The sequence below is a fragment of the Suricata suricatta genome, chromosome 17 (genome assembly GCF_006229205.1).
Source record: "Suricata suricatta isolate VVHF042 chromosome 17, meerkat_22Aug2017_6uvM2_HiC, whole genome shotgun sequence".
NCBI lineage: Eukaryota > Metazoa > Chordata > Mammalia > Carnivora > Herpestidae > Suricata > Suricata suricatta.
This window is the reverse complement of record NC_043716.1, coordinates 36,597,925-36,622,144: the sequence shown is the minus strand read 5'-3', so window position 1 is coordinate 36,622,144 and position 24,220 is coordinate 36,597,925. Positions and strand designations below refer to the sequence as shown.

General features: G+C 36.7%; 1 protein-coding gene and 1 pseudogene across 2 annotated transcripts in view; both read left to right on the top strand.

Annotated features, from left to right (window-relative positions):
- The window catches only part of FBXL20 (F-box and leucine rich repeat protein 20), a 95,555-nt gene that overhangs the window by 6,830 nt on the left and 64,505 nt on the right, over positions 1-24,220 (top strand). The window lies entirely within an intron of this gene.
- LOC115283148 lies at positions 1,425-1,594 on the top strand (annotated as a pseudogene).

The following is a 24,220-nucleotide window of genomic DNA, read 5'->3' as shown; positions in this document are numbered from 1 at the left end:
GCACTTGGGCCCGTTTGAAAAAGATTTTAACTTAATAGCAACTAACAATAGGTGGTGGTATTGAACTGTGCAGTGGTATTTGTGCTTGATTCATCTTGCTTAATTATATGACTTTTAAAAACGAAGATATGTATTCAAATGGAAATAGATCCAAAATGTATTTTCATTAGCTTCTGAAGACTTTCAGTTAAAAGAATGACTTTGCTAGGTAGTTATTTTTAGCACACATCTAATAACTACTTAGCAAGCATATGAGTGATAGCTATAGGTTAAGTAACATCTATTCCCTCATCATTTTTCCTCCAATTTGATTTTATGGTATTCTCTTGGATTTAATAAGTCTCATATCTGGCAGTTGTAATCAGATGGAAATGTCATTAATCTCAGTCATTGTTGCTTAGTCTTTTAATTTGCTCTGAGGTTAAAGTCACCAATTAAGTCATATTAGATAAGAATATAGCCAATTTTGAAACATATATTGGCAGTGTCTTCTGTCATTTTTGTCCTTGATCCCAGGAATTTCTTGTAAAAACTAAAAAAGGGAAATAGAATATCATGAAAGTAACAAACAAACTGATCTTTTGCATTACTGTGGTGCTAACACAGAAATTTTATGTAACAACATGGAGGTGAAGGTTAGCAACATATCAGATGCCTGCCCAATTTTATATAATCAGATATACCAGCTATTATGGTATTTGTTGGTTACCGTGACTATCTCATCAACTAGAGGATGTAGACAGATATAGTTTCATAATCGTTTAAAAGGAAAAAAGTGGAAAAGCATTTTCAATTGTACTTAAAATTTGCAATAAGAAGATGAAGTCATAGGTGTACCTATTCTGGGTGCTTCATTGTTTGCTTTACTATCTGCAGAGTAAGGTAATTTATGTGGCAGGAAGACAGGCAAAAAGAAAAGAAATTTCTAGATAAGAGCAGGTTTTTAAATATGAAATGCCTATTCTTATGTATATGTCTCCCTTGGTTAACAGCATAGGCCCTGAGGTTATTCTCACTTTTGTGTATACTGAATTGCAGTTTGCTAAGAAAGAGCCTGTTTTGTTTGTTTTTTGTTTTCTTTTTTCCTCTTTCAAGGTGGACGGCAGAAAAAGAAAACAGATTTGCAGTTATCTGCAAATTAACAATTTAATGTTAACTGTGTTAGCTCCAAAGTTTTCCTGAGTTCTCTGTTAGAATGTCATCCTTTTTTTTTTTTTTGTCAACTTACTTTTTTTTAATCATTTTTTGTCATCTTAGTTTTTGAACCAGATCATTTATATATTTTAATGTTCTCATTTTGAATTTAATTTGAGTGGAAAGAGAAATCCTATATATATGATGTCTTAAAGATTTACAAATGGAAATAATACAGTTCTGAACTATGAAATTAGTGCTCATGTACATATATTTTATAAATATGTGTTATCGCTTCTCGGCTTTTTGGCTAAGATCAAGTGTTTTTATCTGTTCTTATCAGTTTAATAAATATGTGTTATATGCATATATAATATATATATATAATGCATATGTGTTAACTGGTATCTGTATGTCCTTTCTGGGCCTCCAGTGTTGCAACTGTAGGGTTCTTTCTAGCCTGGAAATTCTGTGATTCTTTGTAAATAAATCCCTCAACTTGCTGTAGGTTAGAGATTAGATATTCAGTTTATTGCCAGTGTTCTTACATTTGTTTGCTTCCAACTGTTAGTAGAAACAAAACAGCCTGTGTGTCTTAACCCATATTCTGCTGTGTGGTTTTTTTTTAGATTTTTAAGTTTTAAAAATCTGTGTACCCAATGTGGGGCTCAAACTCATGACCCAGAGATCAAGAGTCTCATGGTCTACCAACTGAGCCAGTCAGGTGCCCCACCCACATTCTGCTTTGGATTCTTGCTTGTTTTGGCCCTGAATTCTGATAAAAGTGGAGTTAGACACTGGAAGGGAAAAAAAACCAAAACAAAACAAAAACTGTGGTGTATCTGTCCAAATGAATACCTTTGCCAAGAGGGCAAGGAGGAATGGATAATGATTGTGTGATATCCTGGAGTTTTGTATGCTGTGATTCATTTTCTTAGGATGTATGGTGTTTATATATTTATAGAGAGAGAATCTAAGAACAGTAGCTTTGAAGGCTGAGTTTGAACCCTCGTTTTCCACTTACCATCTGTCTATGTGACTTTGGGAAAGTTACTTAATCTCTGTGAGTCTCAGATTTTCAATATCTAAAATGTATATGATGCCTACCTCACTGGATTGTAAGGATTTAATTCTGTAATGTTTATGTAGCACTTAGCAAGTTGTCTACTGAACAATAAGGGCTCAATAAATGATGCCTATTATTCTATTACTCTGTGGAGTCTACTGTACAATAAGCACTCAGTAAATGATGGCTCTTATTATATTACTTTGTGGAGTAGAGTGTTTTTAATTAGACTTTTTGTAAATCATTATTTTAAATGCTTTAAAGGAATTCACTATTTAAAGGAAAAATTCTGTTATAAAGGAAAGAATGTAACTAATTATCTCTTTATTCTTCTGATTCAGTTTTATATATTGGGTTTATTAAACAGGAACACCTATGAATTTTCATCAATCTAGTTGAAGAGTTGTAATTTAGCAGTGTTTCAATCTGGAGTTGATACCGCATCCATTATTGTATTCATTGTTAGGCAAATGTGGATAAATGTCTCCTAAGATGAGAATCTGGCACCAAATTGTAAGTTGACATTTAAAACACTACATCAGTCAGCTTTTACCCAGAAACTGGTTATTCTTTCTTCACTGATTTGTAGAAAATCAAACTATGGTGTGACTGCAAATGGACAAGTAGAGATGTACTTATTTTTGAAAAAGAACTCTGCATCACTAATACCCTTTCCCCACACTCATCCTTATCAGCTTTTTGAAAATTGTTTACATGTCCTTCATGTAAAGAAGCCCATGATGAAAAAAATCACATCATAACTATTTCTGCAATGCATTCATGGAAAAGAAATCTGATGACACATATCCAAATTCTTGTTGAATGAGTTAAACATTTATTTAATACTGTAACTTTCATAATATGTTGTCCAGAATGGTGACTTCAGGAAGATAACGGACTTTTAGAATATTCATTATTCTTAGTCACAGCTGACTGGAGTACACAAAAGGATTTTCCCAAATCTAGATCTCTACAACAACAACAACAACAACAACAAATGCAGTCTCACTGAGGTCAAAACATTCCTTAAGAAAGAATAATTGTATTTTGGTTATATGCCTCAAAAGGTGGATTATAGGCCCTATGTGACTGAAATTTCATCTGAGCTCATCAGTCTCTGGTCCAGACAGAAAAGTTTGGCCAAATATAGGAATCAAGATCTCAAAGGATCTAATGTTGACACTGTTGTGAACTCAGTGAGCCCTGGGAAAATCCACCTACCTCTCTCTGCCTTTAGAACTCTAAAATAAGATTTCCAATATGTATTTCCCTAACTTAATACAAACTAGATCGATGTTAAAGATGAAACCTAATGTAATGTTGTGTGTCAGTTACAGCTCAATTAAGTAAAATTAAACCTAAAACTCTTCCTAATAGTATTCCTTTGAGTTAAATGGACATTATTAAGGAGGAATAAGTGAAACTAAATTTCATGTATAGCAACTGAATGTCACAGTAGACCTAAATAAGGAACACCCTGAATGTCAGAATCACCAGTGAAGTTTTTGCTTAATGGTGATGCCTTGAAACCATCAGCTCTGGCATGCAAGTTTCCTAGAAGTTTCTTAGAGGTAATGATGTAAATTTCTGGTAAAGAAACAGTGGGATAAGCAATATATAAAAGTACCTTGTGTTTGTAGCCTCCATGGAGAAATAGACTTAACCTACCACAAATTTGACATCTTAAATTCAGTACTTGTTCTATCAGGCTCCTGTCCTATCCTAGATAGTTTTAGCCCTAGAAACAAGATGCAGAATCTAACACATGGCACCTAAAATATAGTCATTTTATAATTTGTATGTTTTACGTGATCAGATACTCAGTTTCACAATGAAACCACCAGAACATACTATATAGCCTCTCAACCTATGGAGAACATCAGAGAGCTCAGGAAAGCTTATTTGACCTTGTCCAGGGCTTAGAGACTCTCAGTATAGAAAACCAAGGTATACTGTTGGAGTTCATAACTGTCGTGCTAGAGGTACAGAGCAGCTCTAAAACATTGTCCTTGTCTCAGGGAGTTTGTAGTCTGGTTAGGAAGTGAGATAATTAGTGGGTTCTGGTAAATGCAGGGAGAGTGATAAGAACCAATTTCATGAACAGCATTCACAGTGTGTTTTAAAAGAAAACCAAATCCATTGACTCTTCCTTTTAAAAATATTCACAGTCAGGTGTAAAATTTTGAAAGTACAACTACTTATCCTTCTCTGTGACATTCTCTCCATATTTACAAGAGAGGACAAAGGGAAAAGATAGGCAGACCTTTATCAGTAATTTCTTCAGGTTTGCTGATATATCTTTAGGGAAACAAAACAGTAGCACCACTAAATGGTACAGCTAATCAGAGTAACTGCTTCTCTCTAAAGCCAGACATTCCTCAGAGATTTAAACAGAAACTAAACAAGCTTGAAAAAGAGTAACAGAAAGTAACTCTTTCACCAGTAGTTCCAGGAATTCATTATGTAGTACGCAGTTACATACTGGTGCTCCATTTGTTTTTCAGGCAATAAATCAGTCTTGTTGAGGAATTTATGAATGATTCTGCATAATGCTGACCCTCATATGTGTAGGGCATCTTCCTCACCCCCCTTCAGTAGGAGAGATATTTGAACTTCTCAAGTAACCAGTTAATATAGTGTTATACATATCTTTCATTTGATTTCATTTGAACTTAAAAAAAATCTAGTGTGTTAGAGAATATTTCCCTGCTATTTTATAGATAAGAAAGCAGATGCTCTGAAAGGCTGTTATTTTCCCAACATTAAATAGCTAAGTATAAAAGCCAGAACTTTAATCAGTTGACTTGAAGTCTGTTATACTTGTCTCTAGCATATGCTAAGGATAGGCTGTTTTGAACAATTCATTTATTATTCTTCTTTTAATCCATAACAGGCATTTATAAGATGTTGGTTAGAACTGATTTTTAATACTTAAGTTTGTGGCCATAGAATTGAGCAAAGATAATTGTGTGGATGATTGCAAAGAATGGGAATTGAACCTGTACTTTGGCTTATTAGCTGTACTTATTAGCCTCTTAGCCGTATTCTCCTAAAAAGCCATGAACAAATATTCTGTATAAATAATACCAAGATACAGGTGTAATAAATTACAATTGGACCAAAAACAGTATATAATCCATATATCTAATAAAACTGATCTAGGGCGCCTGGGTGGCTCAGTCGGTTGAGTATCAGACTTGAGCTCAGGTCATGATCTTGCAGTTTGTGAGATCCACATTGGGCTCTCTCCTGTCAGCGCTGAGCGCACTTCTAATAAGTGTTTGCAGAACCTTGAAAATAAGCTTGTAAAGCCTTTAGTAAGTTTTGTTCTTAGGTTTTTTGATTTACAAAGTCTGGTCAACATTTTACTCAATTATATGTAATGAATTATTATAGGTGAAAAGTAGCAAAGAAAAGTAGCAATATGCTACTTTTGAGTTAAAATAATAAACATTTTGCATATAGTATTTTATGAACAGACATTTCTAGATAAAAGATCAAGTAGGTCTAGTATAATCAAACTATTTAAAAAAATTTTTAATGTTTATTTTTGAGAGAGAGACACACACAGCATGAATGGGAGAAGGACAGAGAGAGAGACACACACACACACACACACACACACACACACACACACAGAATCTGAAGCAGGCTGCAGGGTTGGAGCTGTCAGCACTGAACCCGACGTGGGCTCGAACCCACAAACTGCGAGATTGTGACCTGAGCTGAAGTTGGTCACTTAACTGACTGAGCCACCCAGGTGCCCCAGTCATTACTTATTTCAATAATGTAAATGTTGCACTAAAAATGGTCTCATTTTATAAAAAAAATAATAAATTGAACAATTAAAAAAATAAATGAGAAGGATCAAGGGGAAAAAATGGTCTCATTCATAAAATACATGCTGTTCTAGAATTATGGCCAAGATCTATCTAACCCTTCTAACCACTCTCAAATATATGTTAAAATGAAATGTTAATTAAGTCATTACAGTACCTTTTTAGTCTTTTGGTGTTTGTTTTTAAAATTTTTTTAAACATTTATTTTCTGAGAGACAGAGAGAGACAGATCATGAGCAGGGGAAGGGCAGAGAGAGACAGGGACACACAGAATCAGAAGAAGGCTCCAGGCTCTGAGCTGCCAGCACAGAGCCCAATGCAGGGCTCAAACCCATGAATTTTGAGATCATGACCTGAGCCGAAGTCCAATGCTCAACCGACTGAGTCACCCAGGCTCCCCTGTTTGTTGGTTTAAGGAAACTGTACACCCAGCATGGGGCTTGAACTCATGATCCTGTTGGATCACGGTCTAACGGGTTGAGCCAGCCAAGCACCCCATCCGTTTTTAGTTTTGACAACACTGCATACCTACCTAGGATCCATCCAGTTTTATTCTTTTAAATGTTTAACATGTTCTGGCTGTTGTCAGGTGGCTGGGGTTTTGTTGATATTTGCCATTGACAGTATCATTTCAGAGTTGAATTAATATTAGAATGATTAACCACTGGGTTCAGTGCAACATTAGGCTGGGAACTAGGGGAGAATATCTATGCTCCACATTATCTTAATTGTGTTTTTCTTCAGTGGAATTAAGCCTGGATATACACATTCAGGTTGAAGGTACAACCAGTCAAATAGTATTTGTAGGGAGTTATCATGCTTAATGACAGTAGTGTTCTTTAAAAAGTAAATCATCAGATGTAAGTCTAAGTAAAACTTAACCAAAAGTAGCTCAGTAAACTTTCTAGTAACTTTTATTTACTATGGCTGAGTTGGACCATGGCCGATTAAGTGAAATGTGAAATGTTCCCATTATTTTAGCCAAGGGAAACTAACATCAACAACCACTTTGGTGGTCCTAAAACAACTTCAGGTCCTTCAGTTTAATGTGTTTCAGGGACAAGTCTTCTGCCCACTTCTGTCTTAAAGGCCTATGGTCTAATTTGGGACTGGAAATAGGTTAAATTAAATTGTTGCTTTAATATTTATTCTTGGAAGAAAAATCAAAGTATAATACTCGATTTATCTTAAAGTGAGTTTTGAGTGAAAAGTAATTCCTCCATCCCCCTCCCCCAGTCTTCAGAGGTTAATCATTATTAACTGTTATATATATACTTTTATGAATTATGTGTCTATTAGTATATATGGTTATATTCATTTTTTCTATTTTTAATTTAAACTTAGTTAACATACAGTGTAATACTGGTTTCAGGACTAGAGTTCAGTGATTCATCACTTACACACAACACCTATTTCTCCTCACGAGTGCCTTTTTTCATACCCATTTCCAGCCAAGGCCATCTCCCACCGACCTCCCTCTATCAACTCTCAGTTTGTTCTTTATTAAGAATCTCTTGTGGTTTGTTTCCCTCTCTTCTCATCTCCTCCTTTCCCCTGTGTTCATCTGTTTTATTTCTTAAATTCCACATACGAGTGAAATCATACGGTATTTGTCTTTCTCTGACTTATTTTGCTTAACATAATACATTCTAGCTTCATCCATGTCATTTGAATTGGCAAGATTTCATTCTTTTTGGTGGATGAGTAATATTCAATTATATATAAAATATATACTTATAACTTTATATATAATACATTTTATATATTTATGTATTATTTTTACTATACACACACACACATATACCACATCTTCTATTTTTTTAAGTTTATTTATTTTAAGAGAGACAGGGAGAGTGTGAACGGGGAAGGGACAGAGAAAGAGGGAGAGAATCCCAGAGTGACATGGGGCTTGAACTCACCAACCTTCAGATCCTGATCTGATCTGATCTCAAGAGTCAGATGCTTAACTGACTGAACCACCCAGGTGCCTTTCCCCATTGGTTTTGAGATGCCATTTCTAACATTATTTAAATGAATTCAGAGGCTTGTTTCTTCCATCTATTCTTTATTGCCAGTACCACAATTTTAATTAATTGGCTTTACACATTAATTTGGGGGAATTTATAACTATAATATTTTTTTTCCCGTTCATGAACATTATATATATATTTAGCTTTTATCAGCAGATTTGTATGGAGTTCTTCCTTGAAGATCTTTCACAGTTTTTGTTAGTTTGATTTCTACATACTTTATAGTTTCTAATATTATTACAAATGGAGAAGGTTTTTTTGGTCATATTTTCTAATCACCAATTCAGTCAGCAAATACTTGTTGAGTACGTTCTGCATGCCTGATATTGCTGTTAATGCCGAGGGTATAAAAGTGGACAAAACAAAATCCTGCCCTAAGGGAGTTGAAAATTTATTGAAGGGAATTTGACATGAAACAGATAAAAAGGTAATTACATAATATGTCTGATGCTGATAAGTACTGTGGACAAAAATGGAGGACAGGAAAAAGAGGAAGGGAGCTGGGCATTGTTTATAATTTACATAGAATGGTTAAGGAAGACCTCACTGTTACAGTTAACATGTGAGCAGACCTAAATGATAGAGCAGTGGCACCAGCCTGACTTAGTCGGTGGAGTATGCTACTCTTAATCTTGGGATTGTAAGTTTGAGCCCTATATTGGGTGTAGAGATTACTTAAAAATTAAGAAAAAAATCTTTTTTAAAAAAGAAAAAGAATTGATGGAGCAAGGAAAGAAGACCATTACAGGCAAAAGAATGCAAAAATGAAGGTGAGAATGTGTTTGATATATTCTAGGAATGGCCGCTAGGTAGGTAACTGTGGCCAGATCATGATGAAGCTGGGTTGCTGTGGGAGGGAGGGAGGGAGGAGGTCAGAGAGTTAGGAGTGAGAATGGGGAGGTGGCTGATGGAGAGCAGGGCAGATCATGAATGTCCTCATTGGCCATTTTAAGCTCTGAATTTTATTCTGACAAGGGAAGCCAGAGGGATTTGGGGGCAGAAGAGGAACGTGATATAATGCACGTTTTTAATGATCATTGTTGCTTTGTGGAGAAGTAGTGTATAACTGATGTTTATGTTTCTTGCAGTGTTTCGTAAAAGTAATAGTTATATCTTGCAAGAAGTGGACTGTGATAGAGGTATAGGAAGTAATTGGACTCCGGATATATTCTGAAAGCAGAGCTGATGCAATTTACTGTTATTAGAAAGCAGTAAAGCAGTAAAGTTTGTATAGTTTTGTATCCAGTTAGAATGCTCTCAGCTACAAGTAATAGAAACCTAGTTTAGTAGTTTAAACAATAAGGTGATTGTTATCTCACATTATACATAATCCAAAGCAGAGCTTTTTCCAGGATTAAGCACCATGGTTTAGAAAGAGAGGGTTTTCAAACTTCTGTTTGCTTAACAATCACCCGGAAAACTGCTAAATCACCTGGGCCCATGAAATTGCATTTCTAGGAAATAATAAAGGTGATAATTGCATTTCTAGGAAATAATAAAGGTGATGTCTAAATGAGTGCCACACTTTAGATAATACTGACTTGGAGCATAGTAATTTGATCAATAATTTAGTGTTCAGTGTTTGAGCAAAATTGTGGAATCAGACTACCTGGATTCATAGCTCTGCTATTTTCTGTCTGTATTTTAATTTTTTTAAATGTTTTGTTTTATTTTTGAGAGGGAGAGTGAACATGAATGAGGGAAGGGCAGAGAGAGAGGAAGACACAGATCAGGCTTCAGGCTCTGAGCTGTCAGCACAGACCCCCACACGGGGCTCAGACCCATGAACTGTGAGATGATGACCTGAGCTGAGCTGAAGTCCATGACCTGAACTGAAGCTGGACACTTACCCAACTGAGCTACCTAGGAACCCCTTTTGTCTGTATTTTAAAATTTCAGATATATTGATCTTAAGGGGCTGGTTGTTGTCGTTTTTTGTCATTTCTAATTTAATTGTATGTATTATGCATCATATATGTGTATTAGTTACTTATAATAGGTGTTTGGAATTTCTATGTGGCTAAGAACATCAATTTTTGTAAATATTCTGTGTTGGAAGAAAGTAGGATTTTCTGTTTATTGAATCCTAGGGTTTGATGTGGAAAAAAGATCACAGACACAAAATTTTACAGTGAGACTGCCTTTTTGAAGGACTGCATTGCAGAAAGGAAGAAGTCCTTACCAGTCAGAGGCTGGAGACCATAATACTGCATTTTCTTAACATCTCAAAATTGCATTTTTTCTTTTTATATCTGACTTTGAAACTGTGACGGATCAGCAGAAGAGGAAGGTCTCAGGACCCTTAAGTAGAGGAAACAAAAGACTCTTCGTGGATGAAGAAAAGCCTACTGATTGTCCCTTCCTAGGGTAGGGGAAAGTGGACCTTGTATTTCGAACTTAGAAAAGTTTTTTAAACTCTATTTAAACTAGGAAAACTTCACAAGGGCTGATGATAGTTTTGAAAGGGATCATAGTGTTTGTCCAACAAGACATTAAGGATCCATTATTTTCTTAAGATCTTATTTTCTAATTGCTGGCATGCAGCACACTAATTATGATAAAGCTGATTTTTTAAATTCATATTTTGGCTGAGATTACTGTTTAAAGTTGTGTGACCTTGGATTACATTTAATTTCTGCACCTCCATTTTCTTATTTATGAAATGCAGTTAGCCACAGAATCCTTCTTTCCATAGTTTTTGTAAGAGTTAAATGATGTAACATATAAAAAGTACTTACAAGGGTGCAAGGTGCATAATGTGCATCAGTAAGTTTAAGTTACTATTGTTACTTCAGTTCATTAAACATCTCTTTGATCAAGCTTGTGATGTATGTTAATTTAAATCCTACAGGTCTCTATTACCTTTTTGCATATTTGTCTCTTGGGGTGCCTGAGTGGCTCAGTCTGTTAAGTGTCCAACTCTTGATTTCAGCTCAGGTCGTGATCTCATGGTTCATGGATTCAAGCCCCGAGGTGTCTCTGCACTGACAGTGTGGCGTCTGCTTGGGATTGTCTCTCTCCCTTTCTCTCTCTGTTTCTTCCCTGCTCACTCTCTCTCTCTCAAAATAAACATTTAAAAAAAGAATATTAAAAATTTCCAGCCACATCTAAATTTTTCTTACAGTTCTCCATATATTTCAAAGCTCTGTCATCAGACATACAAACTTTAATGAATGTTAAATTTTCTTTGTAAATTGTTTCTAAATCTAGAAGAAAAACCTAAAAAATTTTTGAAAGTTTTTTCATTTTTGAGAGACAGAGAGCATGAGCAGGGGCGGGGCAGGGAGAGGAGACAACTGAATCCAAAGCAGGCTTCAGGATCTGAGCTGTCAGCGCAGAGCCCCATGAAGGACTGTACTCACCAACCACAAGATCATGACCTGAGATCATGACTTGAGCCAAAGTCAGATGCTTAACTGACTGAGCCACCCAGGTGCCCTTAGAAGAAAAGCCTTCTTGACTCTTAATGATTTTGTTCTTGAATTAAATTTTATCTAATAATATTGGTGTAAAGTTTTATTCTTAGAGTACTGGGCTTATTACTTCTTTGGGCTCTCAAGTTCTGAATTTTGGGGTTGATAGTTCTTTATACTTTTCCTTTTTTTTTTTTTTTTTTTGCTGATCCCTGCTTTTAAAAAGTCTATTTTTATTATTGTCATTTTTAATATTCCACCCAGCTTTTTAGTGGTCCTTAGTAGGAAGGTTCAATGAGAATAATCTGGTCTGTCATAGCTGTAAAAAGAAGCAGAAGTATCTGTGGGTTCTAAAAGTAGCTCCTTTTGTTTTAAATGTTTATTTATTTTGAGAGAAAAAGAGCCCTTGTGTGTATGCACATGTACACGTGGGGGGAGAGAGAGAATGCCAAGCAGGCTCTGTGCTCAGCATGGAGCACATGAAGCCCTACATGAGGTTTGACCCCACAACTGAGAGATCATGACCAAAGCCAAAACCATGAGTCCAGTGCTCAACTGACTGAGCCGCCCAGGTGCCCGTGAAAGTAGATCCTTTTTGAAAGTTCTTTTACTATGGACTTATGGGTGATGAACGCTCCTAATTACTCTGTATGTGGGAACATCTTTCTTTTCTCCTCATTATTGGGGTCACCTTAGGTTATAGAGTAGTTCTCAGTTATAGTTATTTTCCCTCAGCACCCTTAAGATATTCCTGTTAATTTTTTTTTTTTTTTTTTTTTTTTTAGTTTATTTGAGAGAGAGAGTAGGCTTGAGAGAGAGAAAGAGAATGGGGGAGCAGCAGAGAGAGAGAGGAGAGAGAGAATCCCAAGCAGGTTCCGAGCTGTCAGCATAGAGCCCACCCAACAAGGGTCCTGAACCCACGAACTGCAAGATCATGACCTGAACCAAATGACGAGTCAGAGCTAACCAACTGAGTCACCCGGGCACCCCCACATTTTAATTTTTTATTGAGATATTCACATAAATATTTTTCCTTTTTCTAGGGTACAATGCAGTGGCTTTTAGTATATTCACAGATATGTGCAAACCATCACCACCGTTAATTCTGGAACAGTTTCTATACTTTAGAAAGAAACTTATACCCTTTATTACCCACTGTCCTCCCATAACCCTTTTTTTCTAAGCAACCACTGATCTACTTTGTTTCTGTAGAGTTCTTTTTTTCTTGACTTTGAAATGAATTGAATAATCTAGTATGTAGTCTTTTCTGATTGACTTCTTAGCAGTAGCTTTCAAGGTTAATCATGTTGTAGCATGTATCGGCACTTCATTCCTTTTTATGACAGAATAATTAATTATATTGATATACCACATTTTGTTTATCCAGTCATGCATTGACAGATATTTGGATTGTTTCCAGGAACTTTTGGCTACTGTAAAGTGCTGTTATGAACAAATATGTGTTTGAAGCCTGTTGACAGTTCTTAGGCACATATATTTAAGAGTGGAAGGTCATGTGGTGATTCTGTGTTTAACATAAGTAGTTGCTGCCGGGCTGTTTTCCGCAGCAGCTGTATCATTCTCCACTCCCACTAACAAGGCACAGTGGTTCAGATTTCTCCATGTCCTTACTAACGGTTGTTCCAGTTCTTTTCTTTTTCCTTTTCCCTTTATTTATTTTTTAAAAAATATTTTTTATTGTTTATTTACTTTTGAGAGAGAGACAGTGTGAGTGGAGGAGGGGCAGAGAGAGAGAGGGAGATGCAGAATCTGAGGCAGGCTTCAGGATCCAAGCTGACAGCACAGAGCCCAACGTGGGGCTCGAACCCACGGACCGGACCGTGAGATCATGGCCTGAGCCAAAGTTGGATGCCTAACTGACTGAGCCACCCAGGCATCTCCCCCCTCCCTTTTTTTAAATTATAGCATCCTAGTGGGTATGAAGTGCTATCTCATTGTGTTTTTATTTTGTAAATCACAAATGATGTTGCACATCTTTTCATGTGCTTTTGACCATTTGTATATCATTGGAGAAACAACTATTAAAATTATTTGCACATTTTTTTAAAGTTTATTTATTTTGAGAAAGGAGGTGGGGAGGCTCCAATGCTGCGGCCTCTGTGCTGACAGCAGAGAGCCCAATGTGGGACTCGGACTCATGGCCTGTGAGATCATGACCTGAACCAAAGTCAAGACAATTGACTGAGCCACCGAAGCACCCCTGTTTGTACAGTTTTTAATTGGGATATTATTTATATTTTTATTGTTGAGTTGTAAGAGTTCTTTATTTTGGATGCTAGATCTTTATTATATATATGATTTACAAATAATTCCTTTGCATGCTTTGTAGTTTTTGGTTGAAAACAGGACATTTTGAATATGAAAATGTGGCACCTTTAGAAATAAAATTCTTTCCCTTCCAGGGTTTGTTGGTCCTGCTTATTCCTGTAGGATTGTTTATTTAGGCCTTTTCTTTTCTTAAAAAAAAAATTTTTTTTATGTTCTTTATTTATTTTTGAGAGACAGAGAGAGACAGTGTGAGCAGGGGAGGGTCAGAGAGAGAGGGAGACATAGAATCCGAAGCAGGCTCCGGACTCTGAGCTGTCAGCACAGAGCCCGATGCAGGGCTCGAACCCACGAACCGTGAGATCATGACCTGAGCCGAAGCTGGACACTTAACCGACTGAGCCACCCAGGCACCCCATTTAGGTCTTTTCTGAACTAATTCTGTAAAGTCTGTATTCTTTGTCGTGTGTAGCATTAGTTTAGTAGTCAGCTAATGATATTACAGAGATTTTTTTAAAACACCTATAACCAAAAATTCTTAGTCTTTGCTGAGGGGCTGTTTGTACATGTTAGGACATGCCTTCTACACTCAGCCAATTTATGGTTATGCCTTAGCCTTCACTTCCTGCTTTTGCAGAGCCTTAAGATCAGCCAGAAGTGACAGCTTAAGTACTTCTCAGGTCTTTCCTGAGCATGTATACAACACTGGGCATGCGTGGGACCTTTAGATTTTCAGGAATATGTTGGGGCTTTTCAATACCCTTATGGACATCTCTTTCTCTGGCCCTTTCCTCCTTAGCTCTTTGGTTAGTCTGCTGTTTGCTCTGTTATCTGTCTCTTGGACAGCATTCACTAAAACATTTGCCTGTTAATGTTTTGGACAAAGTAGGGTAGTTTTAGTACTAGGCTTTTTTTTTTTTTTAATGTTTGTTTATTTTTGAGAGAGAGACAGAGTGTGAGCAGGGGAGGGACAGAGAGAAAGGGAGACACAGAATCTGAAACAGGCTCCAGGCTCTAAGCTGTCAGCACAGAGCCCGACATGGGCTCAAACTCAGAAATCACGAGATCATGACTTGAGCCGAAGTTGGATACTTAATTGACTGAGCCACCCAGGCGCCACTGATCTGAGGGTCTGAGGGTCTGAAAAGACCCTATCCTGGCTCCCTAAGTTTGAAATACTCCAGTTATACTAAAAATGTGCTTTCTCGGTTTCTGATTTTTATTCTGCAGAAGAGTGAGTACATCCACTAGTTTGGCTATGTCTTCTCCTAATCATTAAAAAAAACTTTTTTTAATGCTTATTTATTTTTGAGAAAGAGAGACAGAGTGCGAGCAGAGAAGAGGCAGAGAGAGAGGGAAGCAGAAGCAGGGTCCAGTCCAGGCTCTGAGCTGTTAGCGTAAACCCTGATGTGGGGCTTGAACTCACAAACCGTGATATATGACCTGAGCCAGAGTTGGACACTTAACTGAGCTACCCAGGCACTCCTTCCCCTAATCATTTTTATGTACTACTTATTTTTTACTACTAAGCCACTGGTGATGATATACTGAGACAGTGAATTTGGGTGATGATTGTCTTTGTCTTGTATTATAGAAAGGTAACTTGAGATAGTGGCTTAGGTTCTATCCATTTCATTTGAATTTCTCTCTTCAGTGTAAACTGAATTATTTTCTAGGTTTATAGAATGTATAATTAACTTTTAAAAATCCTAGAGAATACAGACAACCAGAAACGGTGATAATGAACCAACATATTGTAGAGGAAATTTGGCAAAGAAAAGCAAAATCTTTCAAGATTAGTTATAATCTCGCAATACTGATATTTGTTAGCTGTGACTTTACAATGAATATAAACTGAAATAGCAAGAACCATAAAATCATCTTTACTTTTAGTTTAAAAAAACACTTACCCCTTTAGTTGTTCAACAAATATTTATGTTCTGGCTTGTCATGTGTAAGGCAGAGTGATTAATCTCCCTTTTAAAAGCTTATACAACCCAGGGGGTTAGAAGACAATCAACACAGCAAAATTTAAGCTTTATAGTAGAGCAATAAGCAGTGTGCTGTGGATTAAAGAGAAGCAAGAGAATTTATCTACTTAGAGGAATATTGGGATTTCTGAAGAAGTCTCAAATAAAGCATCCCTCTTATACTTGCCAAAGTTCTAAACAAATGGAGAAAACAGGAATGGCAGGGCCCAAAATATCACTTCTATTTATTTTTTTTTTAGGTTCTATTTATTTTTTTAGGTTTATTTGGGAAAGAGAGCAAGAGAAAACAAGCATGAAAGGGGTAGACAGAGAGAGGGAGAGAGAGACTCCCATGCAGGCTCTACACTGTCAGCACAGAGCCCGATGTGGGCTTGAACCCACAAACTGTGAGACCATGACCTGGGCTGAAATCAAGAGTTGGATGCTCAACTGACTGAGCCACCCAGGAGCCTCTCAAATTTTGCCTTTTAACTTAAGTTCTTTAAGTAGACCCTCATAGTTCCAAGTAGTGCTGTCCTGGATTGAGTCTTCCTACACAGGGGAGAGTCTGACCCTAAAGAAGTTGAGAATGTTTGGTTCAGACCTTAAAAAGATGGAAACACAAAGATGAACCAAGTTTGCTGTCCATTCTTCTAAGATTAACTAGTCAGGTAGATTCAGATAACTTACTCTGCCTTTATCAGTAAAGAAGTATAGAGAAGCCAGGAGTGGGTTTTAAGAAGTTCTTCCTCATGAAAACCCAAAGTGGGAAAGACACATTTCTGTATTACAGAGATGATCAGAGAAGGTTTCATGAAGGATATGAAATTAGGGCATTAAAAATGGATAGATTTCTAGATAGAAAATTAAAAACCATAAAGATGAGAAAATATAGGCCCTATTTGAAAATAAGAAGTAGTCTGATTTAACCGAGCATTTGAGTTCTTCATTTCAGTTGTGTTATCCTTTGGCAGTTAATTATCAAACATAAACATTTAGCCCTTGAACAGTAATTGGCTTATTTTCAAGGTTACTTGAACTTGGAAGATTATAAAAATCACCTCTTTCTGGTTTTAAGACAGCAAAGTAAAATTATTTCCCACTCTTTTGAAAATCACATTAAAAACAAGAACATAAACTCCACCTTTGAAACTGTGAGACATCTGTAATGCTACTTATATGGAACGAGAAAAAGCAGAAAAGAAATAGTGACCTTGCAGAGAGGGATGTCAAACCCAAGTGCCTAGAGGGGAGAATACTGGCAAGAGGCAGATCATGATCTGTCTACAGAACACCTGCCTCAGAAACTCAGAGTGTGGAAGTACTGTATTCCACAGATGGAGGCTGAGAACAGGGGTTTGTGTGACGGCCTCTAATGGGAGATTGATCTCGCTCTGCTCCCTTCCCTCCTCCCACTACTTGTCCCCTTCACCCTGAGCAGTTGGGCAACTGTTGTCAGCCTTACAGAAGTCAGGAGATTATTCTTTGAGGGAATTGAATTTTGAGAAGTTCAGGACCTAGGACCCCAGGCCTAGACGAGGGTTGGGCTAATCTGCCACACTGAATATTGGAAGTTCCCAATCTCCTTCCCTCACCTAGTTCCAGAATTCTGTGAACTAGGAAAAGGATTAGAGAATCTTCCTCCTATTAAAAGAATGACCCCAAAGAAAAGATAGCTGAATTTAATAATTTTGCTTATGTTATCAGCAGGCTCATGCCTATCAGTGTTGATTAAGGAAAAAAAAGATCTGTAAGCATGTTTTTGTTCTTTGTGGTTGATGGCAGGCAACCTCATAAAGTCCTTCATGACCAAACTATTTCTAGAACTGTTCCATAGAGGGGTGCCTGGGTGGTCTACACTAACCAGAGTGGAGCCTGCTGGGATTCTCTCTGTCTCTCTCACTCCCTCCCTCCCCATGCTCACTCTCTCTGTGTCTCTCAAAATAAATAAACTTAAAAAGAAATTTCTTAAAAAAAAAAAAAGTGTGAAGGATATCCCAACGTTTAACAATGGAATGCATGTAGATTTGTGGAAAATCTTATTGTCCTCACTTTTTTCAATTTGCCTTGGACTCATCACTGGTTTTGGGAGCTAGGATCAAGCATACTGCCAAAGAACAGAGTTATCAAGCTTATGATCTAGGTTAAGTCCTACTTTGATCATACATACAATAATGACACTGGCCTGTTTCTTTCCTTGGTCTGTATTGATTTTTAATTTAGATTCTTCTTTTATGCTTAGGAAAAATAACCATAAATGTAAACCTATATTTTAGTACATCCTGTAATCCTTAGATAAATTACATTTATTTTTGTTGGCTCTCTTTTTGTTTTTTTTTTTTAAATTTCCAGTTTATTGAGATAAAGTTGACATATAAATGTGTATATTTCAGGCATATGGTGTGATGGTTTGGTATATGTATATTTTGCAGAATGATTACCACAGTAAGGTTAGTTAACACATCCATCACCTCACAGAGTTAATTTGTGTGTTGTGAAAACATTTAAGATCTACTCCCTTAACAGCTTTCAAGTATACAGGACAGTAATATTAACTATATAACATGCTATACACTAGGTTCACAGAACTTACTCATCCTGTAAGGAAATTTGTAACCGTTGAGCACCTTCACCAATTTCCCCCGTCCTTTAAGACCTTGGAAACCACCATTTATAAGTAGATTATACAGTATTTCTCTTTCTCTGACTCATTTTACTTAGCATGATGCCCTCATCCATGTTGTTGCAAAAGGCAGGATATCCTTTTTATGGCTGAGTAATAATCCAGTGTGTGTATGTGTGCACCCACCCAGAAGTAGGATTACTAAATTATAGGGTAGTTCCATTTTTAAGTTTTTGAGGAACTTCCATACTGTTTTCCATAGTGGCTGTACCAGTTTTCATTCCCACCTAGAGTACACAAGGATTTCCTTTTTTCCACACCCTCACCAGCACTTACTGTCTCATGTCTTTTTAATAATAGCCATTGTAACAAGTATGAGACATATCTCATTGTGTTTTTGATTTGCATTTCCTTGATGATTAGTGATGTTCAACACCTTTTAATGTACCTGCTGGCCATTTATATATCTTCTTTGGAAAAATGTCTGTTCAGGTCCTTTGCCCATTTTTTAACTGGATTACTTGGTTCTTGGCTATTGTATGAGTATATATTTTGGATATTAATCCTCTTATCAGATAAATGGTTTGCAGAAAAATTTTCCTATTCTTTAGGTTGCCTTTTCATTTTGCTGATCATTTCCTGTGCCATATAGAAGCTCTTTATTTTTTTATAAAAAAGTATTTTTTTAATGTCTATTTTTGAGAGAGCGAGAAAGACAGCATGAGCAGGGGAGGGTCAGAGAGAGAGGGAGACACAGAATCTGAAGACAGGCTTCAGGCTCTGAGCTAGCTTGTCAGCACAGAGCCCAATGCAGGGCTCAGACCCACGAACCGTGAAATCATGACCTGAGCCGAAGTCGGATGCTTAACCAACTGAGCCGCCCAAGTGCCTCCCAGAAGTTTTTTTGTTTTTTGGTTTTTTTTTTTAATTAAGTAAGCTCTATGCCAGCCCAAGGCAGGGCTTGAACTCATGACCCTGAGATCAGGAGTTACATGCTCTACTGACTGAACTAACCAGGTGCCCTTGGAAGCTTTTTAGTTCAGTGTAGTCTTACTTGTTAATTTTAACTTTCCTTGATTGTACTTTTGGTGTCACATCAAAAAAATCATTGCCAGGACCCAATGTCAGGGAGTATTTTCACTATATTTTCTTATAGGAGTTTCACAGTTTTGTGTCTGTTTTTAAGCCAGTGGCATGCTGTTTTGATCACTGTAGCTTTAATGGAGTTTCAAATCAGGAAGTGTGATGACTTCAGCTTTGTTCTTTCTCAAGATTGCTTTGGCTGTTTGGAGTCTTTTGTAGTTCCAAATGTATTTTAGGATTATTTCTTTCTAGTTCTGTGAGAGAATGCCATTGGAATTTTGATAGGGATTGCATTGAATCTACAGATCACTTGGGTAGTATGGACATTTTAATACGATTAATTCTTACAGTCCATGAACATGGGATATCTTTCTATTTGTGGCTTCAGTTTTTTTCATCAATGTCTTATAGTTTTTAGTGTACAGATCTTTTACCTCCTTGATTAAATTTATTGCTAAGTATTATTTTTGATGTTGTAAATGGGGTTGTTGTTTTTTTTTTTTTTTTTTCTGTTAGTTTGTTGTTAGTGTATAGAAAAACAATTGAAGAACACCTGGGTGGCCCAGTCAGTTAAGCATCCAACTCTTGGTTTTGGCTCAGGTCATGATCTCAAGGTTTGTGAGATCAAGCCCCAAGTTGGGCTCCATACTGACAGCATGGAGCCTGTTTTTCTTGCTTAATTGCTCTGTTAGGACTTCTAATACTGTGCTGAATAGGAGTGATGAGAAAGGTCATCCTTGTCTTGTTTTTTATTATGTGTTTAAAGTTTTATTTATTCATTCATTTATTTATTCATTTATTCATTCATTCATTCATTCATTTATTTCAAGAGAGAGAACAAACAGGGGAGGAGGGAATAGAGAATCCAAAGCTGGTCCTGTGCTGACAGCAGATATGGGGCTTGAACCCACAAACTGTGAGTTGATGGCCTGAGGCAAAGTCAGATGCTTAACTGACAGCCACCCAGGCATCCCTTGTTTTTTTATTTTAGAGGAAAAGCTTTCATTTGTTCACTGTTGAGTGTGATGTTAGCTCTGGGCTTGTCATATATGGCCTTTATTATGTTGAAGTATATTTCTTCTATATCCAGTTTGTTGACAGTTTTTATCATGAAAGGATGTTGAATTCTGTCAAATATTTTTTCTGTATTTTTTGAGATCATATTTTATCTGTTACTGTGGCATATTAATGTGGTATCTCACATTGACTGATGGTGTGCATCTCAGGGATAAATCCTACTTGATCGTGTATGATTCTTTTAATGTGGATGTTGAATTTGGTTTGCTATTATTAGGTTGAGAATTTTTATATCTACATTCATCAGAGATAATGGCCTATAGTTTTCTTTTCTGGCTTTGGTAACCAGGTAGTACTGACTTCATGAAATGGTTTGGGGAATTCTTTTTTCTTCTTCAATTTGTTGGGAAGAGTTTGAGAAGGATTGGCATTGGTTCTTCTTTAAATGCTTCCTGGAATATACTAGTGAAACCATCTGGCCTTGGGCTTTTATTTTGGAGGAGGTTTTTAGTTAATGATTCAGTCTCTTTAATAGTTATTAGTATGTTCAGATTTTCTGCTTTTTCGTGATTCAGTAATGGAAGTGTTAAAAAATAAATAAACTGACACACATTAAAATTTTGAATAGTTTATTTGAGCAAACATTGCTTCGAATTACCCAGTGCCAACCCAGATCATGTTTTAGGTGTGCTCCACCCACAGGACCAGGGGCAAGGTTTTTATAGATAAGATTTAGAAGAAAATTAAATTGTTTGGCTATCTCTTAAATGGTTGCTTTATTTGAGATTGTTCTTATGTTTAATATATATATATATATATATATATAATTATTATTATTTATTTTTTTTTAGATTCCAGTGCATTAACTCTGGCTTCAGTTTTGGTTTGCATACAGAGGCTACAGAGAAGTTTTGGTTTCCATACCAAGGCATTAGAGCCACCTCAGTCTAATGGCCTTCTTGTTTAATTAACAGTATGTTGTCATGTTTCTAGGAATTTATCCATTTCTTTTAGGTAGTCCTGTTTGTCAGGGTATAATTGTTCATAGTGGTCTCTTATGGTCCCTTGTATTCCTTTGGTATCATTTGTAATGTTTCCTCTTTCATGTATAATTTTATTCGAGTACTCTTGTTTTCCTGTGGTTAGTCTAGGTTTGTCAGTTTTGTTTATCCTTTCAAAGAACCAGCTCTTAGTTTTATTTATCTTTTCTATTGTATTTTTTTAAAGTTGCTTGCAAGCAGGAGAGGGCCAGAGAGAGAGAGGGAGACAGAACCTTAAGCAGGCTCTGTGCTGTCAGCAGAGCTTGATGCAGGGTTCCAGCTCACAAACCGTGAGATCATGACCTGAGCAGAAATAGAGTTGGACGCTTAACCAACTGAGCCACCCAGGCACCCTCCTATTGGCTTCTTTTATTTCATGTATTTCTTCTCTAATCTTTATTACTTCCCTCTACTTAACTTTGGGGTTATTTTTATTTTTCTGGTTTCTTCAGGTGTAATGTTTGCTTGTTTATTTGAGATCTTTTTTGTTTTTGATTTTTATTTTTTTGAGAGAGCGAGCGAGCAAGCGCACGCACGCACAAGTGAGCAAGCAAGCTGGGGAGGGGCAGAGAAAGAGGGACCGAGAGAGACTCCTAAGCAAGTTCCACACTGCCAGCACAGCCCGATGTGGGGGTTGATGTCACGAATTCTTGAGATCATGACCTGAGCTGAAATCAAGAGTCAGATGCTTACCCAACTAAGCCATCCAGGCACCCCCCTTTTTTCTTAATATAGGTGGTTATAATGATAAGCTTTCGTCTTAGAACTGTTTTTATTATATTCCATACTTTTGTTATATAGTTTCCATTTCTGTCGGTCTCAAAATATTTTTTGACTTCCCTTTTGATCTCTTTTTTGATCCATTGGTTGTTCAGTTCATGCATTTGTGAAATTTCCAATTTTCCTTCTGTGACTGATTTTTGGTTTCATTCTTGTTATATTATGATTTATAATGAATAAGTGTTGTGATCTTTGCCCACAATTCCTGGCTTACAACTCCTCAAACCCTTGGAATTTCCTAAATGATAAGAGCAATGGAAACATCTTTTGTTATAATATTTGATTTTTTTGTCCTTAGTTTAGAGCCATAAAGGTGAAATAGCATATTCATAACAAGCCCCTTTCAGCCACACCTGAGTTTATGTTAATAAGGTGAGTCTTGGAAAGCCTCTAGTAGTCCTTTAAGGGTGGAGGCTGGTTGCCAAGGAAACCAATCATGACTAGAAGGTTGGAACTTTCAGTCTCATCCCTCTATTTCCCCAGCCCCACCTATGGGGAGGAGAGGGGGATTGGGGGTTGAATCACTCACAGATGTCCAGTGATGTAATCAGTCATGCCCTTGTAATGAAGCTTCCATAAACTCAAAACTCATGAGGCTTAGAGAGGGTTGCACACACCAGTTCTTCTGGAGACTGTAGCACCTGTGCTTGGAACCCTTTTGGACCTCATCCTGTATACCTCTTCATCTGGATGTTCGTCTGTGTCCTTTATAATAAACTGACAAATGTAGGTTAATGTTTCTTTGGGTTCTGTGAGCCTTTCTAGCAAATTAATTGAAACTAAAGAGGGGATCATGGGAACCACCAATTTATAGCCAGTAGGTCAGATGCACAGGCAACAACCAAGGTCTGCAATTGTCATCTGAAGTGAGGAGTCTTGTGGGACTAAGCCCTTAATCTGTGAATATGATGCTATCTCCTGATAGATAGTGTTATAATTGAGTTAAATTTGTAGGACACCCTGTTAGTGTTTGCTAGGGTTGGAGAATTTCTTGATGGCGTTGGAAAACACACATCGGAATACAGTTGTGATCAGGGAAGATACTTAGTATAATGTCTTTCTTTTTGAATTTGTTGAGATTTGTTTTGTGCTCTAACATGTTCTTTCCTGGATAATGTTTTATGTGCACTGGAGGAGAATGTGTATTCTACTACTGTTGGATGGAATGTTCTGTATATGTTTACAAAATCAATATGGTCTGTAGCGTTGCTCAGATCTTCTCTTTCCTTTATTGATTCCCTGCTTTGCAGTTTTGTCTGTTGTTGAGAATAGAAGTATTGCTGGTTATTGCTCCCTTTAGTTCCATTTGCTTTATATATGTAGGTGCAAAAAAATTTACAATTATTATATTCTCTTAATGAATTGACCCCTTTATCATTATATAATGACCTTCTTCATCTCTTGGTGTCTTTATTTCTACTGGTTCTCTTAGGTAAAGAACTTAATTTCCTCTAGTTCAAACTCCTTCTCAATGAGAGAATCTATTCTGTGACATCCCTGAAATTGGGAAGACTGGCTGACCAGTAAGGGAGAGAGCTCATAGCTTTATAAATTTACTTAAGCCTTGTTTGTCTTAATACAGATTGCCTTCATTCTTCTAGGTTGGCTATCTGGAATAATATAGAACTACTTGATTCTAAGGGACAGTTCTTCAGATATTCGATAGCCACTATAAATGTTCTTCCATTCAAGATTTTGAATATTCATCTTATCTTTACCATTTTCCCTAAGACTTAGTTTTAGAACCTCTCAGTATCCTGGGATCCATCTTCTAAATGATGAATTTAGAATCCATCAGTTTCCTTTCTCAAATGTGATAACCATTTAAATTAAGAGTAGGGTGCTTTTCTAGCTTGATATAGTCCCTATGCTTCCCCATTAATGTCCTAAGATATAATCTTTTTTAAAAATTTGTCACAGTAAGTAACACAAATGACTC